This window comes from Trachemys scripta, chromosome 25 (assembly GCF_013100865.1).
Source record: "Trachemys scripta elegans isolate TJP31775 chromosome 25, CAS_Tse_1.0, whole genome shotgun sequence".
In the NCBI taxonomy this organism is placed as follows: domain Eukaryota; kingdom Metazoa; phylum Chordata; order Testudines; family Emydidae; genus Trachemys; species Trachemys scripta.
The window spans coordinates 855,172-875,761 of record NC_048322.1 but is presented as its reverse complement, the minus strand read 5'-3'; the positions used below and the strand labels follow the sequence as shown (position 1 = coordinate 875,761).

At 49.1% G+C, this 20,590-nt stretch overlaps 1 protein-coding gene, 2 non-coding genes and 1 pseudogene across 4 annotated transcripts in view; 3 read left to right on the top strand and 1 right to left on the bottom strand.

Annotated features, from left to right (window-relative positions):
• The window catches only part of LOC117869996 (zinc finger protein 239-like), a 1,162,621-nt gene that overhangs the window by 969,649 nt on the left and 172,382 nt on the right, over positions 1-20,590 (top strand). The gene's annotated exons all lie outside the window — the stretch shown is intronic.
• On the bottom strand, positions 3,568-3,649 carry TRNAS-GCU. The gene has a single exon. It is a non-coding gene; the product is annotated as a tRNA-Ser (tRNA).
• TRNAS-GCU lies at positions 8,267-8,348 on the top strand. The gene has a single exon. It is a non-coding gene; the product is annotated as a tRNA-Ser (tRNA).
• The window catches only part of LOC117870069, a 32,213-nt pseudogene continuing 21,188 nt past the window's right edge, over positions 9,566-20,590 (top strand).

Here is a 20,590-nt window from a genome sequence, read left to right as displayed (position 1 = left end):
CAGGGCTGGGCTTTCAGGGGCTGCTAGCAGGGGGAATCAGGGGCTCCAACAGGGCCTTTATTTTCCTCTCTTGCAATAATGAATTGAATTTTGTGGCTGTGTGGTAAGTGTGGAGAGATTAAATTTGGGAAATTCAGTCTCTGTATTCGTAAGTCGATGTTTTACTCTCACAGTCCCAGGCACACACTGAAATACTCAGAGGGATGTAAGGGCTTGTCTCCGCTGGGAACTTACACAGGCAACGCTTCGTCTCTCGGGGTGTGAAAAACTCACAGCCCTGAGCAACGTAGTTAAACTGACCCAAGCCCTGGTGTAGACAGCGCTAGGTGGATGGAAGAATTCCTCTGTTAACCTCACTACCGCGTCATGGGGAAATGAATTAACTAGATCAGGGATCGGCAACCTTTCAGAAGCGCTGGGCCGAGTCTTCCTTTATTCACTCTAATTTAAGGTTTCGCGTGCCAGTCATACATGTTAACGTTTTTAGAAGGTCTCTTTCTATAAGTCTATAATATAGAACTAAACTATTGTTGTAGGTAAAGTAAAGAAAGTTTTTAAAATATTTAAGAAGCTTCATTTAAAATTAAATTAAAATGCAGAGCCCCCTGGACCAGTGGCCAGGACCCGGGCAGTGTGAGTGCCACTGAAAATCAGCTCGCGTGCCGCCTTCGGCACACGTGCCATAGGTTGCCGACCCCTGCTGTAGATTGTTGTTCATTCCCCACCTTGGCAATCCAGACAGTCCCTTTCCCAGGCGTATCGTAGAGGGGGGCAGGGGAGAGAAACGTCCCCCCACATACACACACACGGGGCAATTCTTCCTTGCCCGATTCGGCCCCCAGCACGGCCCTGCCCCGGGCTGGATCATCAGTGGGCCCAGCCCTGTCACTGGCTGCAGCTGGCTCTGGGGGGTGCCCGGCACCTCAGGGGACCAGCCTGGACGAGCCCTGGCAGCGCTTTGCCTGTTGTTCCCTTGGCAGAGGAGAACGAGCCGGAGCGTTTGCCGTGCCTGGGTCTGTCCAAAGGAAATCGCCAGTGGCCCCGGGGGCTCAGGGACGAGCTGACTCACCTCGAGAACTGACCCAAGCCTGCGGCTCATGCGGTAAAGGGAGCGTTTGCTTTTGAACTGGCTTATCCACGAGCCCGGTGCAGCGGGCTGGCGAAAGGATCTGAGTCTCGGCTCCCACTCCCTTTATCCAGAGCCCGGCCTGCCCTCAAGGGCTCCCCTTCCTCCCTCCCTCCTGTGTGGCAGAGTCCACGTAACCCCAACAAGGCTGGGCCCAGGTTTTCTGGGGGGCTCAACCCCCCCAATCGTGTCATAGGACAGGGGAGAGGGGGTTCCCTCTCCGGGATGGTCTCTCCGCTCTGGACGCTTCCCTGACTCACTGGTCACTGCACAGAGCTCAAAGCAAATATCATTTATTAACCAGCGATCAATTTAAAAAATAAGGCAACATGGGAAAGGTGAAAGGAAAACCCGTCACCCCACTCCGTGGCCTGGGGACATCACAACCAGCGTCTCCAGAGGGTAAAGGGCGGTTCACAGTCTGTTCCTCACCCATCCTGCCCAGGACCTGGCTGTGCTGCAGGGATGCTGCGAGTCGGACGTGGCTTCACGCTCTGGGGAGTAGGTCCCTTCTTCCCAGCGTCAGGCCCCATGTTGGGGCTATGAGCCCCCTCCATGTCTGGCCTGCAAGGACCCTTGGCTGCGGGTGTCGCCCTGCGCCGAGCCCTCTGCCCAGGGTCCCCCTCGCTCGCCCCAGCTGCTCCCCACACCTAGCTCCGGATGGCTCCAGCCCCAGCTCCACTCAGCTTCAGGGCCGATAGATTCATAGAAGATCAGGGTTGGACAGGACCTCAGGAGGTATCTAGTCCAACCCCCTGCTCAAAGCAGGACCAATCCCCAACTAAATCATCCCAGCCAGGGCTTTGTCAAGCCTGACCTTAAAAACCTCTAGGGAAGGAGATTCCACCACCTCCCTAGGGAACCCATTCCAGGGCTTCACCACCCTCCTAGTGAAACAGTGTTTCCTAATATCCAAACTAAACCTCCCCCACTGCAACTTGAGATCATTGCTTCTTGTTCTGTCATCTGCCACCACTGAGAACAGCCGAGCTCCATCCCCTTTGGAACCCCCCTTCAGGTAGTTGAAAGCAGCTATCAAATCCCCCCTCATTCTTCTCTTCTGCAGACTAAACAATCCCAGTTCCCTCAGCCTCTCCTCATAAGTCATGTGCTCCAGCCCCCTAATCATTTTTGTTGCCCTCCTCTGGACTCTTTCCAGTTTTCCCACATCCTTCTTGTAGTGTGGGGCCCAAAACTGGACACCGTACTCCAGATGAGACCTCACCAGTGCCGAATAGAGGGGAATGATCACGTCCCTCGATCTGCTGGCAATGCCCCTACTTATACAGCCCAAAATGTCGTTAGCCTTCTTGGCAACAAAGGCACAATGTCGACTCATATCCAGCTTCTCGTCCACTGTAACCCCTAGGTCCTTTTCTGCAGAACTGCTGTCTAGCCACTCGGTCCCTAGTCTGTAGCAGTGAATGGGATTCTTCCGCCCTAAGTGCAGGACTCTGCACTTGTCCTGGTTGAACCTCATCAGATTTCTTTTGGCCCAATCCTCTCATTTGTCTAGCTCCCTCTGTATCCGATCCCTACCCTCCAGCGTATCTACCACTCCTCCCAGTTTAGTGTCATCTGCAAACTTGCTGAGAGTGCAGTCCACGCCATCCTCCAGATCATTAATGAAGATATTGAACAAAACCGGCCCCAGGACCCACCCTTGGGGCACTCCGCTTGATATCGGCTGCCAACTAGACATGGAGCCGTTGATCACTACCCGTTGAGCCCGACGATCTAGCCAGCTTTCTATCCACCTTATAGTCCATTCACCCAGATGCTGCTGCTCCGCCTCCAGCCCCCTGGGCTGCTCCTCTGGCCCCTGCCGCAGCTCTGCTCCCTCCTGGCACAGGCAACCCCAGCTCACATGCAGGACGGGACCCAGCCCCCCCCCCCCCGGCCTCCTAACTCCCTCGTTGGTCTGCCCGCTCTGTCAATCAGACTGACCGGGAGCGTTGGCCTCTCCCCATTGGCCCTGGGGACTGTCAGTCTCCGGGTCCTGATTTCCCATCGATCCTTCCCCTTTCTTTTGCTACTGGGAACTAGCAACCAGACCCCCCGGCGCTGAGTTCTGGTAAGGGGCCAACAGTCCCCTTAGACCATCAATGGTGAAAAGAGGAAAATGTCACATTAATTCCCACTGGGCACATTTCTGCCCCTTTCCCAGGTGCGGCCTGCCGAGCCCACCAGCTGCGAGAGACCAAAGCCCGGATCTTTCTGCCCCGGGGAGAGGTTTCCATGTAGCAAGGCTGGCCCGTCCCGTCAGTGGGAATTAAACCAGCCCGGACCTGGATCTGCCAAGGCTGGCTCATGTCTGGAGTGTGCGAAGCAGAGATCATTGGTGAGGTTTGTTGTTTTGTGAAGGTTTTTTGGGGGGCGGGGGGCAGGGCCTATCACTGAACTGAAGAGGGTCGTATCATGGGAAGGAGACTAAAAGCACCCGATGAGGGTGGGATTCGAACCCACGCGTGCAGAGCACAATGGATTAGCAGTCCATCACCTTAACCACTCGGCCACCTCATCTGAGCTGCTGATGTGGTTTTAACACTTCCCAAAGTCAGTGCTACTGGGAAACTTTTCGCCAGATCACCGGCTGGCCAGGACGGGAAAGTTTGACTATTAAAAAAAGTTCTCGGTGCTATTGTAGAAGTCGATGTGCAATGAACAAACCCACCAAAATACCCCTGGGCTGCGCAGACACGGGTTCGCTGTTCAAAGTCTGTGTTTCAGAAATGGCCACGGTTCCCAATGTCCAACATCCGCATTTCTAACGGGGAGCTGGACATGGAATATGTAAACGGCCGGTGCCCAGCGCGCCGACAGAGGTGTAGTGGGAATTCAGAACTGCTGGAGGCTTGTTTGGGAAATTTGCCTTTACTGGGAAAATTTGTCTCTGTTCTGAGGTCACCGCAGGGTGGCTGTTTTGAGGAATGATTACTGCACTTTTTTTACAAGATAAAGTAATAGCTAAATTTTATATCATTAGTTTTTTTTCAGTCACTGCTTCCCAGGATAGACATAAGAACATAAGAACGGCCGTACTGGGTCAGACCAAAGGTCCACCCAGCCCAGTATCCTGTCTGCCGACAGTGGCCAATGCCAGGTGCCCCAGAGGAAGTGAACCTAACAGGTAATGATCAAGTGATCTCTCTCCTGCCATCCATCTCCACCCTCTGACAAACAGAGGCTAGGGACACCATTCCTTACCCATCCCGGCTAATAGCCATGAATGGACTTAACTTCCATGAATTTATCGAGTTCTCTTTTAAACACTGTTATAGTCCTAGCCTTCACAACCTCCTCAGGCAAGGAGTTCCACAGGTTGACTGCGTGCTGTGTGAAGAAGAACTTCCTTTTATTTGTTTTAAACCTGCTGCCCATTCATTTCATTTGGTGGCCCCTAGTTCTTATATTATGGGAACAAGTAAATAACTTTTCCTTATTCACTTTCTCCACATCACTCATGATTTTATATACCTCTATCATATCTCCCCTTAGTCTCCTCTTTTCCAAGCTGAAAAGTCCTAGCCTCTTTAATCTCTCCTCATATGGGACCCGTTCCAAACCCCTAATCATTTTAGTTGCCCTTCTCTGAACCTTTTCTAATGCCAGTATATCTTTTTTGAGATGAGGAGACCACATCTGTACGCAGTATTCAAGATGTGGGCATACCATGGATGTATATAAGGGCAATAAGATATTCTCTGTCTTATTCTCTATCCCCCCCCCTTTTTTTTTTAAAGGAAACACTATTTCACTAGGAGGGTGGTGAAGCACTGGAATGGGTTCCCTAGGGAGGTGGTGGAATCGCCTTCCTTTGAGGTTTTTAAGGTCAGGCTTGACAAAGCCGTGGCTGGGATGATTTAGTTGGGGATTGGTCCTGCTTTGAGCAGGGGGTTGGACTAGATACCTCCTGAGGTCCCTTCCGACCCTGATATTCTGTGATTCTATGATTCAGTCACAGAAAGATCTGGACTGAGAAGGAAGGAGATGGCTCCTTTTACAGCAAATGTTTGTGTTCCTTGCTGCTCTGGCCCAGGGGGGTTGAGGCTGCTGATTGAATAGGGACTGGGAGTGGCTGGCTCACTACAGAAGCAGCTTTTCCTCTCCTGGAATTGACACCTCCTCATCTATTATTGGGAGTGGACTACATCCACCCTGATTGAATTGGCCCTGTCAACACTGGTTCTCCCTGCTCTCCATGTGTCAGTGTATAATGCCTGCATCTGTAACTTTCACTCTATGCATCCGAAGAAGTGAGGTTTTTACTCACGAAAGCTTATGCCCAAATAAATCTGTTAGTCTTTAAGGTGCCACCAGACTCCTTGATGTCACAGTCCTGAGTGTCTAAAGTTAGATGATTCCTAATTCTATATTTCAACTAATCAACAACTGTATTTTCAGAGGTGCAGGAGACATGGGAACTCACTGGTTTTACTAACAGCTACTTGTGTGTGGCACTTTTGAGGGAAAAGAAAAAAATCAGACCACGTACACTAGAAACCTCAATATGCACTTAGGAGCTTAATATTTGAGTATTTCAGCCCCAGGTCTAAGCAATCAGAAGCGAACCTTCTTTTCTGAGCTGGGGAGGTAACAGGTAGGCTGTTCTGTAGTTAGAGCAGGGGAGTCAGGGCTGCTGGGTTTCTAAAGCACTCTATGCATCCGAAGAAGTGAGGTTTTTACTCACGAAAGCTTATGCCCAAATAAATCTGTTAGTCTTTAAGGTGCCACCAGACTCCTTGTTGTTTTTGTAGATACAGACTAACACGGCTACCCCCTGATACTTGAAGCCATTAAACTTGACTCCCTTCTCATTAAAACGCTGTTTCTTTCTATGGTAGGAAAACATAGGAGAGAAGAATTTCAGTTACTCTTGCAACCTGATGGATGAAGTAGTTGATATTATAAAAAAAACCCTGTAAATCATTCGTCTACACTTGACTAATGGCTTGTTTCCCCAGTTCAGTCCCAACTGCTCTTCTCTGACAGTAGGGAATTTTTTCCTCATGTCCAACCTAAACTGCCCTTGCTGCAATTTAAGTCCATTGCTTCTTGTCCCCGCTGCAGAGGTTAAGTATCAGGGGGTAGCTGTATTAGTCTGTATCCACAAAAACAACAAGGAGTCCGGTGGCACCTTAAAGATGAACAGATTTATTTGGGCATAAGATTTCGTGCATCTGAAGAAGTCGTTTTTTACCCACGAAAGCTTATGCCCAAATAAATCTGTTTGTCTTTAAGGTGCCACCGGACTCTTTGATGTCTCAGAGGTTAAGAAGAACAATTTTTTCCCTCCTCCTTGTAACAACCTTTTACGTCCTTGAAAACTGTGATCATGTCCCCTCTCAGTCTTCTCTTCTCCCGACTAAGCAAATGCAATGTTTTCAATCTTCCCTCATAGGTCATGTTTTCTAGACCTTTAATCATTTTTGTTGCTCTTCTCAGGACTTTCTCCAATTTGTCCACATCTTTCCTGAAATGTGGCGCCCAGAACTGGACACACTGCTCCAGTTGAGGTCTAATCAGCGCAGAGTAGAGCGGAAGAATTACTTCTCGTGTCTTGCTTACAATACTCCTGCTAAGACATCCCAGAATGATGTTCGCTTTTTTTGCAACAGTGTCACACTGTTGACTCATATTTAGCTTGTGATCCACTATGACCCCCAGATCCCTTCACAGTTCTCCTTCCTAGGTAGTCATTTCCCATTGTGTATGTGTGTAACTGATGGTTGTATGCCACAGAAATCCCAGGTTCTACCCCGACGTCTGTGGGTGTTGCCTGTGCGCACTCGACTCCTAGGAGCGCTTGTAGGGTCAGGGTAACGGCTCCTGAGTGCCAGTAACAGTTGGCAGAAGCCAGGCCGCGTCTGCTCTGTGTCAACTTCATTACACCGACCGTGGCTGCAGGCCGCTCGGGGAGGAGGTCTTGTTTAATCCGCGCCGAGAGGCACCTAGGGCGACCCAACCATGCCGTGTAGCCTGGGCCTGAGAAAAGGCTCCCTGTTTCAGACTTTTCTAAATGGAGCTGCGGGACCAGGCAGAGAAGAGAGGCTGATTTCCACACCGCTCCCCTTTCTCCAGCCAACACGCACGTGCCGGTTTCTAAAACGCTGAACTCTTCCTTCTCCTTCAGGCAGCGGGCAAAGATTTAGTGAAAAATTTAAATGTCACGAAAGGCTACAAGCTGCCCTCGCACTGACCTCCCCTTCCCCAGTCACTGTTCTAGGGTGACCAGATGTCCCGGTTTTATAGGGACAGTCCTGATTTTTGGGTCTTTTGCTTATGTAGGCTCCTATTACAACCCCACCCCCTGTCCTGATTTTTCACACTTGAGGTCTGGTCACCCTACCCTGTTCTGATGTCTCCTCCTGAACAGAAAGAGAGCCGATTTTCCACAGGGCATTAGACAGACCAAATGCTGGTGACAGAAATAACAGGAAACTCTGGACATCAAACAAACAGCCATGTAGAGATGACAATGAAAAAGGTCGCAACAATTAAACAAGACTGGGAGTGGTTGGGTCATTACAAAACCGAAACCTAATTTCCCCAATACTAACTTCCCCCTACTTGGACGCACTTTCTTGTCAACTGTCTGAAATGGGCCACTCTCTTACCACTTCGAAAGTTATTTTTCTTGCCTTGGTTTCCTGCTGTTAAGTGAATTGTCTCGTTAGACTGACCTAACAATTGGTAAGGCAACTCCCATCTTTTCATGTACGCCTCTACCCCGATTTAACGCGACCTGATAGAACACGAATTCGGATATAACACAGTAAAGCAGCACTCCAGGGGGGTGGGGCTGCGCACTCCAGCCAATCAAAGCATATCGATATAACACGGTTTCGCCTATAATGCGGTAAGTTTACTTGTTCCATATCCATCTTCCCATTAGAAATGTGGATGTTGGACATTGGGAACTGTGGCCATTTCTGAAATACAGACTTTGAACAGCGAGCCCATGTCTGTGCAGCCCAGGGGTATTCTGGGGGGTTTGTTCATTGCACGTCGACTTCTACAATAGCACCGAGAACTTTTTTTTAATAGCCAAACTTTCCCGTCCTGGCCAGCCGGTGATTTGGAGAAAAGTTTCCCAGCAGCACTGACTTTGGGAAGTGTTAAAACCAAACCAGCAGCTCAGATGAGGTGGCCGAGTGGTTAAGGCGATGGACTGCTAATCCATTGTGCTCTGCACGCGTGGGTTCGAATCCCACCCTCATCGGGTGCTTTTAGTCTCCTTCCCATATGACCCTCTTCAGTTCAGTGACAGGCCCTGCCTCCCGCCCCCCAAAAAACCTTCACAAAACAACAAACCTCACCAGTGATCTCTGCTTCGCACACTCCAGACATGAGCCAGCCTTGGCAGGTCCAGGTCCGGGCTGGTTTAATACCCAGCCCTGCCTCCTATGCCAGCCCAGCCTTGCTACACAGAAACCTCTCCCGGGGAAGAGACCCTGGCTTTGGTCTCTCACAGCTTGTGGGCTCGGCAGGCCGCACCTGGGAAAGGGGCAGAAACGTTATATCGGGGTAGAGGCGCATTTATACCTGCTCCTCCTGTACGTTTTACTCCATGTATTTGGTGAAGTGGTTGTAGCCCACGAAAGCTTAGGCCCAAATAAATTTGTTAGTCTCTAAGGTGCCACAATAGGATGACCAGATGTCCCGATTTTATAGGGATAGTCCCTATATTTGGGGCTTTTTTTTATATGGGCCCCTATTACCCCCCCACACACCCTGTCCTGATTTTTCACACTTGCTGTCTGGTCACCCTATATGGGCCCCTATTACCCCCACCCCACCCTGTCCTGATTTTGCACACTTGCTGTCTGGTCACCCTATGCCACAAGGACTTTTCATTGTGCTTGTAACTGATCTAAATCAAACCAGGGTGACCAGCCAGCAAATGAGAGAAATTAGGTCAGGGGATGGGGGGGGGTAATAGGAGCCCATATAAAAAAGCCCCAAATATCGGGACTGGCCATTTAAAAATGGTTCATCTGGTCACCCTAGTGGGGGGTAATAGGAGCCTATATAAGAAAAAGAGCCAGAAATTGGGACTGTTCCTATGAAATCAGGACATCTGGTCACCCTAAATCCAAACCAGCCCAGGAGCGATGCAGCAGGAAGGGAACTGGGACACGCTTTGCCCCCCCCCCCCCCCAATTCCTCCTGCTGCTCCTCTCAATCCCCCCCCCTCTGCCCTTCCCCTCTCTGGGGCAGGGGGGTAGGGTGACCAGACAGCAAGTGTGAAAAATCAGGACAGGGGGTGGGGGGTAATAGGAGCCTATATAAGAAAAAGCCCAGAAATCGGGAATGTCCCTATAAAATCGGGACATCTGGTCACCCTACAGGGGGGACTCGGTCCCCTGCCCCTTCCCAGCCCGGAGGGGGCCAGGGCAGGGCTGGGAAAACCCCTGGCCAGCCAGCGCTGCCGCCCGGCTCGCTTTGTGCAGACACAGGAAGGGGCTGGAGGAAGAAGCCGGAGAACAAAGCCCAGAGCCCGGACCGGACGCTGCTGCTCCCCGGGGTCTGTGCTGGGGGGGGCATTAACCCCTCCCTGCCCGGCCGAGGGGGGCTTTCTCCAGCCGGGATCGGCCCCCGGCCGCAGTTAACTGGCAGAGATCGTGGGAAAGTGCTGGGGGTGGACAGGGAAACTCCCCTTTGCCTGTCTGGGGGGGGGGGGCGGCATTAACCCCTCCCTGCCCAGCCGGAGGGGGATTTCCCCAGCTGGGACCCGCCCCCGGGCTGTGCCCGCACCAGCCCCGGGCCGCAGGTAAGGGGCAGAGACCGTGGGAAAGTGCTGGGGGCGGGCAGGGAAACCCCCTTTGCCTGGGGGGGGTGGTTGGAAGGGACAGACCGTGTGAACGGGGGGCGGGGGTGGACCTGGCTCTGGGCAGGCAGGAGATCGAGGGCAGGGGGGTTTCTCTCTGGTTTTGTCACTTCATTCTCAGAGACTGAATCATTTCCCCTGAATTCTTCCCCCTTTTCTCTAACGATCAAATATGGGGATCAAATCCACAGATTCCCCCTGACATACACATGCTCTTTTCTCTCCAGTGATTGTCCAGGTCTCTGTTGTCCTTGGGTTTTGCCCCGTTTTCTAATTCTCAAAGGCCAGTTTACAAATCTCCTCAGTTTTGGGATATTTCCCCCACCCGTTTTACCTGCAGTCAACTGTCCTTTGTTTTTTTAAAGTTGTGCGCCAGGACTCATCCCCTAGATGGGTCGGCGGCTGTAGGGGGCGCAGATGCGGCTGGCTCTGGGGTGGGGACGGCCAGTCACTGCCAGCAACAGGGCCTGGAAGGGGCAGAGCAGTGGAAGGCAGGAGTAAGTCAGCGGCGTAACCAGGCCCAGCCACTGCTTCCCATCTGCTCAGTGCAAGACCCACGTGCCAGCCCCCTGCCCATTTCCTGCTGCTTCCCCTTCCCCGGCAGCCTTCCCGATCCACTCCACCCTTGCTCTCCTAAAGCAGCTTCCAAAGCGCTTCCTGCTGCCCACGGGAATGGTGCTGGAGGAGGAGGAGAACCATCACTGTCCGTGAGCTTATCGACCGTTCACGTACAGACTGTCTGACTTTTCCCACCTCCTGTTGAATCTCCCTCTGATCTTGGTGGGTTTTCTCTTCTATTTTCAAATATTTGGTTTTGGACCCATTTTCTTTCCAATTCTTAAAGATTGACTGTGTATAAACCTACCACATAAAATTTGCCCCATAGTCTCTCTATTTATCTATGACTAATTGAATAGGCCGAGAGATTCTTCCCTTTCTCTCTAATTATAAAATGTTAACATCAAATAGCCTCAGATTTTGTTTGTCCCCGATTCTTGACTATTGATCTAAAACCCTTCCATGTGTTGCCCCTTTTTTCTAAATATAAAATATTCATAAGGATTTCACTCAAATTTTACCTCTGCCTAGTATCAATGGTTGATATAAAATCCCTCACTTTCCCACTTTCCTCTCTCATTTGTGAAAATGGATGGGAAAATCCTAACATTTCCCCCTTCTCTCTTTAATTAGTGAACACTGGTCTCAAAGCTCCGATTTTGCCATTTTCTATAGTTACCAAATATCGAGTGAAAATCCTCTCCACGGAGGTGTCCTCCACGTGTTGCAATCCCGTTTGGAGGGAACCTGTTTCCCCAAATCATTCTCCAGATTGGAAGTTGCAGGGTTTCCCCAGTGATCAACTTTCCCCTCTGAGTTGAGAATCATTTGTCTCATCCTTTATAGCCATTAAATTTTTTGCATGTGAAAGTGACTTACCCCATATTTAAAACAAGGCAGAGCCAGAGGCCTCGTTTGAGAGAACGGGGTCTCCCCGCTAACGGGGGACAGTCGGCTGGACCCTTTTCTTTTCCCCGGATGGCACAAGATGAGGCGTTCGCTCTCCTTGGGGCAAACAACTCAGTTAGTTGTAGGGGAGTTTGGAGAAATGATGAGTTGTCTTGTATGACCGGGTGGATTGTGATGGCCGGGGACAGTCCTGGGGCTTCCTTCCCATTGATGTTTCATGTCCCAGAGAGCTCATGCTTGAGGGTCTCAGCCGGCCATGTGAAGGGTCAAGAAAGGATTTTCCTCCCTCCCCAATATATTCTGGATTTTTTTTTTTTTTTTGCTGGTGGTGCCTTCTGGCCTTTAACTCTGTGACTTTGTGACTGTGAACAGAAGTATCCCAACCCCCGTGGCGAATGGGCTCCAGGAGAGGTGGCTTTCCCCAGCACTGAGATGCAGCCACTTCTGGGCTGGTCCTTGATGGTCATTATTAGCCCATGACAAAGCTAATAATTCCTTAAAATTTGGGCTCCTTCATGTCCTGTTAAAGAAACATCACCCAGGTTCTCCCCCGGCCTGTGTCAACGGCCGACGGGGGGTGGTGGGAAAGTTTTATCCTTTAATCAAATACTGCTCTGTGCTCCTTCCCCCAGATGGTGCTTCTCACCCCCCTTCCAAACTGCAGCAACTTGCGGGTGTGGATGGAAAAGTGTTCCCCAGAGTCCTTCTTGTGGATATGGGGAGTGAGGGAGGCGGGAAGGGGGTCACCCCCCATGTGATTCGTTTAAAAGGACTCTGACCTCATCCCTCCTGAGCCGTGTTTGTGGTCTCACTGAAAGACGGGTTAATTCGGGGTCACTGAAAGGAGGAACAAGGAGTGACTCCAGATTAACATGGGGGCAAATGAGATCAGCAGCTGTCCCTGTGGGGAAGTGGGTTCATTAGCTGCTGTCACCAGGATATTGGGGTTGAGCTTCCTGGGTCAGAAGCTGCTGCCTCCATTGTGATCTGGGAGCCTGGGTTGAGCAGCTGCTGCTCCCCTAACAGGGTCTGCACTGGGGTTTGACCGTAATTAAAGCGTCCTCTGAGCCCAGCTGAGGTGGGGAATTTCTCCAGCTGGAACTAGCTCTGCAAAGCCGCCCTTGGTTCAGCGAACGCCAACTCCTGAGCCAGACACTCCAGGCAATTGAGACAGACCTCAGGGACGGTGTTGCAGACAGGCATGAAAGTCACTTTGCACAGACAGCCCCTCCTCATCCCTCGCGTCTCCCAGGAGCCGATCCAGCCATGGGCGAGCGAATGATCCAGGAATGGGGCTGTCCCAGCCAGAAGGGGAGGGACAGAGAACAGGGGAAAGGAGACAGTAGCTGAGTGGTTTATAATTCCCCATGTGATTGGCTCCTCTCCCCCATGAATAGTGGGGCAGCAGGTCCTGAGTGGGGGGGCTCTTGTCTTTCAGGAGCCAGTGACCTTCGGGGAGGTGGCTGTGTATTTCACCGAGTCAGAGTGGGCTCTGCTGGACCCCTCTCAGAGAGCCCTCTACAGAGATGTCATGCAGGAGAATGATGAGCATGTGACCTCGCTGGGTAAGGATTCCTGTCCCCTCAGTTCTTGGAAGGGGGAAATGCAGGGTTAAGGTTCACAGCACCCCTCATTGCAACCTTAGAATCATAGAAGATCAGGGTTGGAAGGGACCTCAGGAGGTCATCTAGTCCAACCCCCTGCTCAAAGCAGGACCAATCCCCAACTAAATCATCCCAGCCAGGGCTTTGTCAAGCCGGGCCTTAAAAACCTCCAAGGAAGGAGACTCCACCACTTCCCTAGGTAATGCATTCCAGTGTTTCACCACCCTCCTAGTGATATAGTGTTTCCTAATATCCAACCTGGACCTCCCCCACTGCAACTTGAGACCATTGCTCCTTGTTCTGTCATCTGCCATTACTGAGAACAGCCGAGCTCCATCCTCTTTGGAACCCCCCTCCAATCAAGCGGGTTTGGCAGGATTTGTTCTTAGTAAATCCGTGATGGCTGCTAGTGATCACCCCCTTCATCCTCCAGGTATTCGCAAATTGAATGTTTTGTACGTTGCTCTAGCAGCTTCCCAGGTGTCAAAGTCAGGCTGACCGGTCTGTAGTTCTCTGGCTCCTCCTTTCCCCCCTTTTTAAAGATGGGCACCACATTAGCCCTTCTCCAGTCTTCCGGGACCTCTCCTGTTATCCATGAGTTTGCAAATATTATTGCCAGTGGCTCTGAGATTTCTTCAGCTAATTCCGTCAGCATCCCGGGGTGAATAGCATCAGCACCCCCCAGTATGAATTCTTTCAAATGGGTCAGAGAATCTCTTTGCCTATCCCGATCTGCATCCCTTCCCCTTTATTTTCTGTGGGAACTTTGCTAGTCGTCCGGTCACATGGTCTTTTTTTGTGAGAAGACTGAAGCAAAGTAGGCCCTGAGCTCCTCTGCTTTCCTCTCATCTCCCATTACCAGCCCACCTTCTCCGTTGAGCAGCGGATCCCCACCGTCCCCGATCGAGCTTTTTGTCTGATATATTTGAAGAAGTCATTGTCTCTAACATTGCTTGCCAGCTGTAACGCATTCTTTGGCTTGGCTTTCCTGGTTTCCGTCCCTACACGCTTATGCTAGTCCCGTGTAGACTTCCTTGGTGACATGCCCCTCCTTCCCTGGCCAGTACGTATCCCCTTTTGGGTTTTAGAGAGCTAAAAATCTCCTTGTGCAGCCACATTGGCCTCCCGTGGCTCTTTTTATCTTTCCTCTGCCTCGGAATAGCTTGATGTTGAGCCTCTAATGTTACATCTTTTAAGAACTATCCACCTCCTTCAACACCTTTTCCCCTGGTCTCTCCCTGGGACCTTGCCTGCTGTCTCTCTGACTCGGTGGAAATCTGACTTTCTGAAGTCCAGTGTCCTTGTTCTGCGCTGGTCTCGTGTCCTCCTTTCCATAGGATCTTGAATTCTGTCAGATCATGACCACTTCCTCTCAAGTTCCCAACCACCTTCACACTTGCAGCTAATTCATCCTGTGGGTCAAAACCAGATCCAAAATGGTTGACCCTCTAGTTGTTTCCTGAATCATAAAGTTGTCCCCTAGAGAGAGAAAGACACACACACACACACACACACACACAAAAAATTGCAGGACGAATTATGAATTCACCTGTTTTTTCTTTCCCTTGAGTGGGATTTCCAGTTTCTAAAACTGATGTGATCACCCCAGCTAGAATGAGGGGAAGAGCCATGGGTCCCACATCTCCAAATCATAGAAGATCAGGGTTGGAAGGGACCTCAGGAGGTATCTAGTCCAACCCCCTGCTCAAAGCAGGACCAATCCCCAACTAAATCATCCCAGCCAGGGCTTTGTCAAGCCGGGCCTTAAAAACCTCTAAGGAAGGAGATTCCACCACCTCCCTAGGGAACCCATTCCAGTGCTTCACCACCTTCCTCATGAAATAGTGTTTCCTAATATCCAACCTAGACCTCCCCCACTGCAACTTGAGACCATTACTCCTTGTTCTGTCATCTGCTACCACTGAGAACAGCCGAGCTCCATCCTCTTTGGAACCCCCCTTCAGGTAGTTGAAAGCAGCTATCAAATCCCCCCTCATTCTTCTCTTCTGGAGACTAAACAATCCCAGTTCCCTCAGCCTCTCCTCATAACTCATGTGCTCCAGCCCCCTAATCATTTGTGTTGCCCTCTGCTGGAATCCAGAAGAAAGAGAGATCATTAACGTTGACTACCTGGATGAGAAGTCATGCATCCAAGTCAAAAACTGTTGGTGTCTGAAGGAAACGGTTGGGATTCCCTACAACGACCTTGGGAGCTCTCAACATTCAGGATTGTTCCCAGTAGGTGATGGATCCTCAGGGCAGATGTTGCTCCTACTCACCCTGACTGACACTGGGCAATGGTTCCCTCCTGATCTCTCTTCCCACCGAGTATTTTGATGGGTTATGGGGGCAGAACTGATCCCTCCTCTCTCCCCTATGGGGAAGTGTTTGGGGATTTCAGTTCCTGATTTCCTTCCCATGTCTCTAGATGTTTCTTGGGTTTGTTCTCCCCTTTTCCGTTTCTGAGGTTTCTGTCTCTTTCCCCGCTAGGTGTTGGGATGGAGAGTGAGATCGAGAAGCAGAAACCTCAGGAAGAAGATGCTGAGCCAGTGGAAACACAGGGGGTATCATTGCAAAAATCCAAAGGGAAGGTGCCCGTGAGTCATGACCAGGGAAATGCCTGTGAGAAACAGCTTAGACCAGAGAGGCAGAAGGCAAACAAGCCAGGGAAGAGAGGGGGTAAATCCATCCGTTGTTGGGAAACGCACAAAGATCTCAATGAAACCCCAGCCCAGCTGAGAAACCTCACGGAAGAGAGAAAAAACACATGTACTGAGTGTGGGAAAAACTTCAGTAACCGCTCAGGCCTTATTAACCATGAGAGAATCCACACAGGGGAGAGACCATATGAATGCAGCGAGTGCGGGAAAACCTTCCCTCGGAGCTCAGCCCTTATCATACATCAGAGAATGCACACGGGAGAACGACCCTACGAATGCTGTGAGTGTGGGAAAACCTTCAGTAACCACTCAGACCTTATTCGACATCAGAGAATCCACACAGGTGAGCGGCCCTATGAATGCAGCGAGTGTCGGAAAACCTTCAGTTACCGCTTGGCCCTTACTGAACATCAGCGAATCCACACAGGGGAAAGACCTTATGAATGCAGTGAGTGCGGGAAAAGCTTCAGTTACCGCTCAGACCTCATTAGACATCAGAAAACCCACACCGGAGAGAGACCTTACGAATGCTGTGAGTGCGGGAAAAACTTCACTGACAGATCAGCCCTTATTAATCATCAGAGAATTCATGTGGGAGAGAGACCCTATGAATGCAGTGAGTGTGGAAAAAGCTTCAGTTACCGCTCAGACCTCACTACGCATCAGAGAACCCACACCGGAGAGCGACCCTATAAATGCAGCGAGTGCGGGAAAACCTTCAGGCAGAGCTCACACCGCATTCGACATCAGAAAATCCACACGGGTGAGAGACCTTATAAATGCTGCGAGTGCGGGAAAAGCTTTGCTGACAGTTCAGTCCTTATTACGCATCAGAGGATCCACACGGGTGAGAGACCCTATAAATGCTGTGAGTGCGGGAAAACCTTTGCTGACAGCTCCGCCCTTATTAGACATCAGAGGATCCATACAGAAGAGAGACCCTATAGATGCTCAGAGTGTGGGAAAGGCTTCCATCAGAGCTCAACCCTAACTAGCCATCAGAGAATCTGCAAGGGAGATAAACCCCATGAAAACCTTGTCTAGGGCCAACAAAATATATTTTTTTCATAATGTTACCATTTGATTCACTGTGGGCCTACAGCTATCCCAGGTGATTTACCTGCTTTTGCCTTTTGCAGTTCAACTTTTGGGGTTAATCCCATGGGCCTTTCTTTCAGCCCCTTTTTCCTAAGATTACCCCCTTCGTTTTCAGTTGAAACCAAATTTTAACCAAAAAATTTGTGGGTTCTATAAAAAAGTATTACTCTCTCCCCCCCCCCAATTTTCACCCTACTTTTGTAGCATTCATTAATAAAAATAACTTGTTTTATCAGGAAAATAAAAGACATGGTATGAGCTAGACGTATGCTGATAATACAAGTCTGTGTGTACACGCAAAGCTGCCTGTTGAAGGAAAGCTCTGTATTTGTCTAGGACACACACACACACACACACACACACACACACACACTAAACAAACAGGCACTCACAGGCTCTGATGTGCGTGTGCATCTGACGGTACTGATGAATCTCACACCCATTACGTTCACATGGTCAAGCTGTTAGCAGATAACGCTTTAAAGATCTTACACACTAACATTGGAAGAATATGAAAATCTGCCTCCGAATACATTTCGGGACCCAAGTACGTATTCAAATGCTTTAAAAAAACAAAAGCAGGAGACAAGGATGAAGGTGAGTGTATGTGCTCCAAATGGTGTGACCCAATTATTACATGTCAATATTTATAGGCTACTAGTTCTGAGTCCCCAACAGTAACCTGTTGATTCAAATGACAAGTTTTATTTGGGGACTAGAGATATATTATTATCTTAAACTCAGAGGTGGCATTATGGTTTGAGCTCTGTTTTAGTTGTGCAGCAGACCACCCTGAATTCCATTCATCAAAGCATTAATCTACTGAATACTTCCCCCCCCATCCTTCTGTCCACCAAAATAAACCCCAATATTTACCCGGAAAAATTATTCATAGTTTTTTCCACCGATTTTCACCTTTTTTTGTTGTTGCTGTAAATACTGATAAATTCCCGGCGAAATTAAATAAAATAAAACCCAAAAAAAGGCCCCTACCTATGAGTCACGGGAGTGTGTGTCCCTGTTCCCATCAATCCGAGGTGGGAGACAGAGGGGTAATCTTGACGAGCTACACTGAGTTAAAATCCACCTGGGCCTCATCTCCACTCCGCTTTTCCGTGGTGTTAGCTAGCTCGAGTTAGCTGTCCTGATGTGTCAAAACAGCTATTCTTGCAGTGAAGAGATTACGTAGCACATTTCCTCATGACCTGACCTAACCTCCATCAGTTTTCCTAGTCTAACCAAACAGACCTGGCGCACGTATTTCTACTCTTCCTCCCACTACAAAGCAGTTGCTAGCGTCGGCACGTTCCCTCTTTTGGGGAAGAATTGTCTCATTCCCAGTTGTTCTCACGTTGCCCTGTTGGTTGCTAAACAGTTGTTGTTTTTAGTTCCATTTTTCTCATTTAAAATAGATTTAAGCAGGGGCAGAGGCATGTAAAACATGTCATTTCAGCCTCTCTAGCACCAGAGGGAAATGGGATGAATCAAAGGAATTCCCTCCTTCCCCACCATCTCAGCAGTGTTACCTTCTGTGTGAGCCGTGCAGAGTTTATCTTCTTCACATGCTGCTTGTCCACCTCCCGAAGTGTGAGATGATGCAGTGTTCCCAGGTCTCGCTGCTTGGGAAGGGTGCTTTGATTCCGAATCCAACTCTTAGGCCTGGAGCTGAAAGTGTCACAGACTTTAAAGGGCAATTTGAATTGACTTCAAACAACGTGTGATCTTGCAGAGTTTAAATCCCAGTTTCCATTTCATGGCAAAGCCACTGCTGGGTTTTTCCCCTCAGGAGTTGGGATTGTTGCAGACGGGAACATTGGTAGTATGATGCTGAAACTTTTGTAAATAACTTGGCCCAGTAATAATGAGACAGCACTGACTGAAGCAGATTTGAACAGACCGGAGGAGAATGAGATGAGAGAATCGGTGGTCCTGATTCTGAGTCGTCAGATGTAACTGGCTCTGGAATTTTACTTAATATGAAACTGAAAATGTTGTATCCCTCTCTGAGATGTGGGTTTTTCTCTCTCTTCCTCTATTTGGTTACATAACTGGACATTAATTTTGTTTGGCAGAACGTAGCTCAGAATTATCGGGGACTTAGAGACATATGACCATTTGCTAAAAGTCATTTCTTAATTTTTTGCTTTTTTCCACTCCCCTTCATGATCATCTGGAGAAAGTTCTGTCAATAGGAGAGGATATGCTAAGCAATTGGACATGCTACCAAGGAAACACTAATGTTTTAAAATCTCTGCTTTCAAATGATGAACAACAGCACAACCCAAATTGTGTAACTAACTGAAGTAAACAGATGTGATAATGTTTGTGTTCAGTGGTTTAGGTCAGTGTTTTCTCAGGTGATCTGGATTCCACAGTCAGTGACCTAGAACTAGGCAAAATGAACCTGTATTTCTCAGAGAGTTGTGATCCAAGCCCAACAGGAAATTACTCCTGAAGATATCTCTGAGCTGATCCTATGATTTGGAAAACGCTGTCCTTAAGTGTGCGGATGAGGAGGCAATAGAAGTGGTATTTTCGATGAACTCACACTTGGTAGTTGCTGAAAATGGGTATAAAACGAAGTCTCTGTTGAATGTTAGCTGACCGAGATCCTGATCCCAGGCCTGTATCGAGTTTTCTAATTTAGACCTGTGCCACCAGATTAAAGAAATGAAGTGGGCGTGTCTGGGGAAGCCATTCCTCATTAGCATTGCTGAGATTTCCCATGGGTGGGTAGACAGTTCTACTCCAGAGAAGTGTGAATTTACCCTGACAAAAGTCAAAGATTTGGGAAGAATTCAGGTAGAAGTAGAAGGGAACCAACTGGTTGGCTTTCACACCAGCGAAGGAAGCGAAGAAGAACTACGTGCAACTCAAACTATGTTTAGAACACCGTTCTCTAGTTCAGTGGCACTGATTATAATCCCATAGTTAGATTGGGAACAAGTGTCCCTTATCCTTTGAATCCAGAGTTTCATGAGGCAAAGAGAGAAACAGTTGGTGCCTTTAGAGGACATTCCTTCCCCTTGGATCCCCGTCTGGCTGCCTGCTTGAAATGTTCCAGGTTCAGACTGCAGGATACTCAAATGTTGAATCCTGATTCCATGTTTTTTTCTCTTAGGTTTGTGCTTGTGTATTATGTAGTTGCACCATTTTTCCTCCAGCTACTCTGAAAGTTTTAAAAAACGTGAAACTCGAATAGAGGTGCTTTTTCTCATGGTACAGACCTTCCCACCGAGTGTCAGACCCTCTTCCACCAACACTTGTGGGAGAAGACAGATATATATGTACATGAACTCACTGAAGTGCAAAGCATCTAAACCATGACTTTATCGAAGCGTTCACTAAGTGGAAATGGGGATGGAGAGAAAACGAACAGATATGATCAGATTTTGAATAGGTGACTGTTACCAGTGCAAATGAAACGAAACAGGAAATTAATGATTAGTTGAAGAATAAAAGTCTGATGTTAAAATACAAATTATCTCAGAAAACAGAGTTATTCTGTATGACACCAGAGTCTTGGGCACTTTCACTTGCATACCAGTGTGAAGGGAGTTATGTTTCTGCTTTATTTTAAGTTTAGATTAATTGTATTAGGACAGGTTGGTTACAGTAAATAAAGAAAACACTTTGTGTTGGAAAAGTGCTGCAAGGGCAGGGCCGTCCTTAGCCATAGGCAGAACAGGCAACTGCCTAGGGCACCACGCTACCTGGGGGCACTGCTCTGCCCGGGAAGAAGTGGAGCATTTAACAGCAGGGCTGCTGGGTCCTAGAGAGAGCCGAATGCAGCACAGTCTGAGGG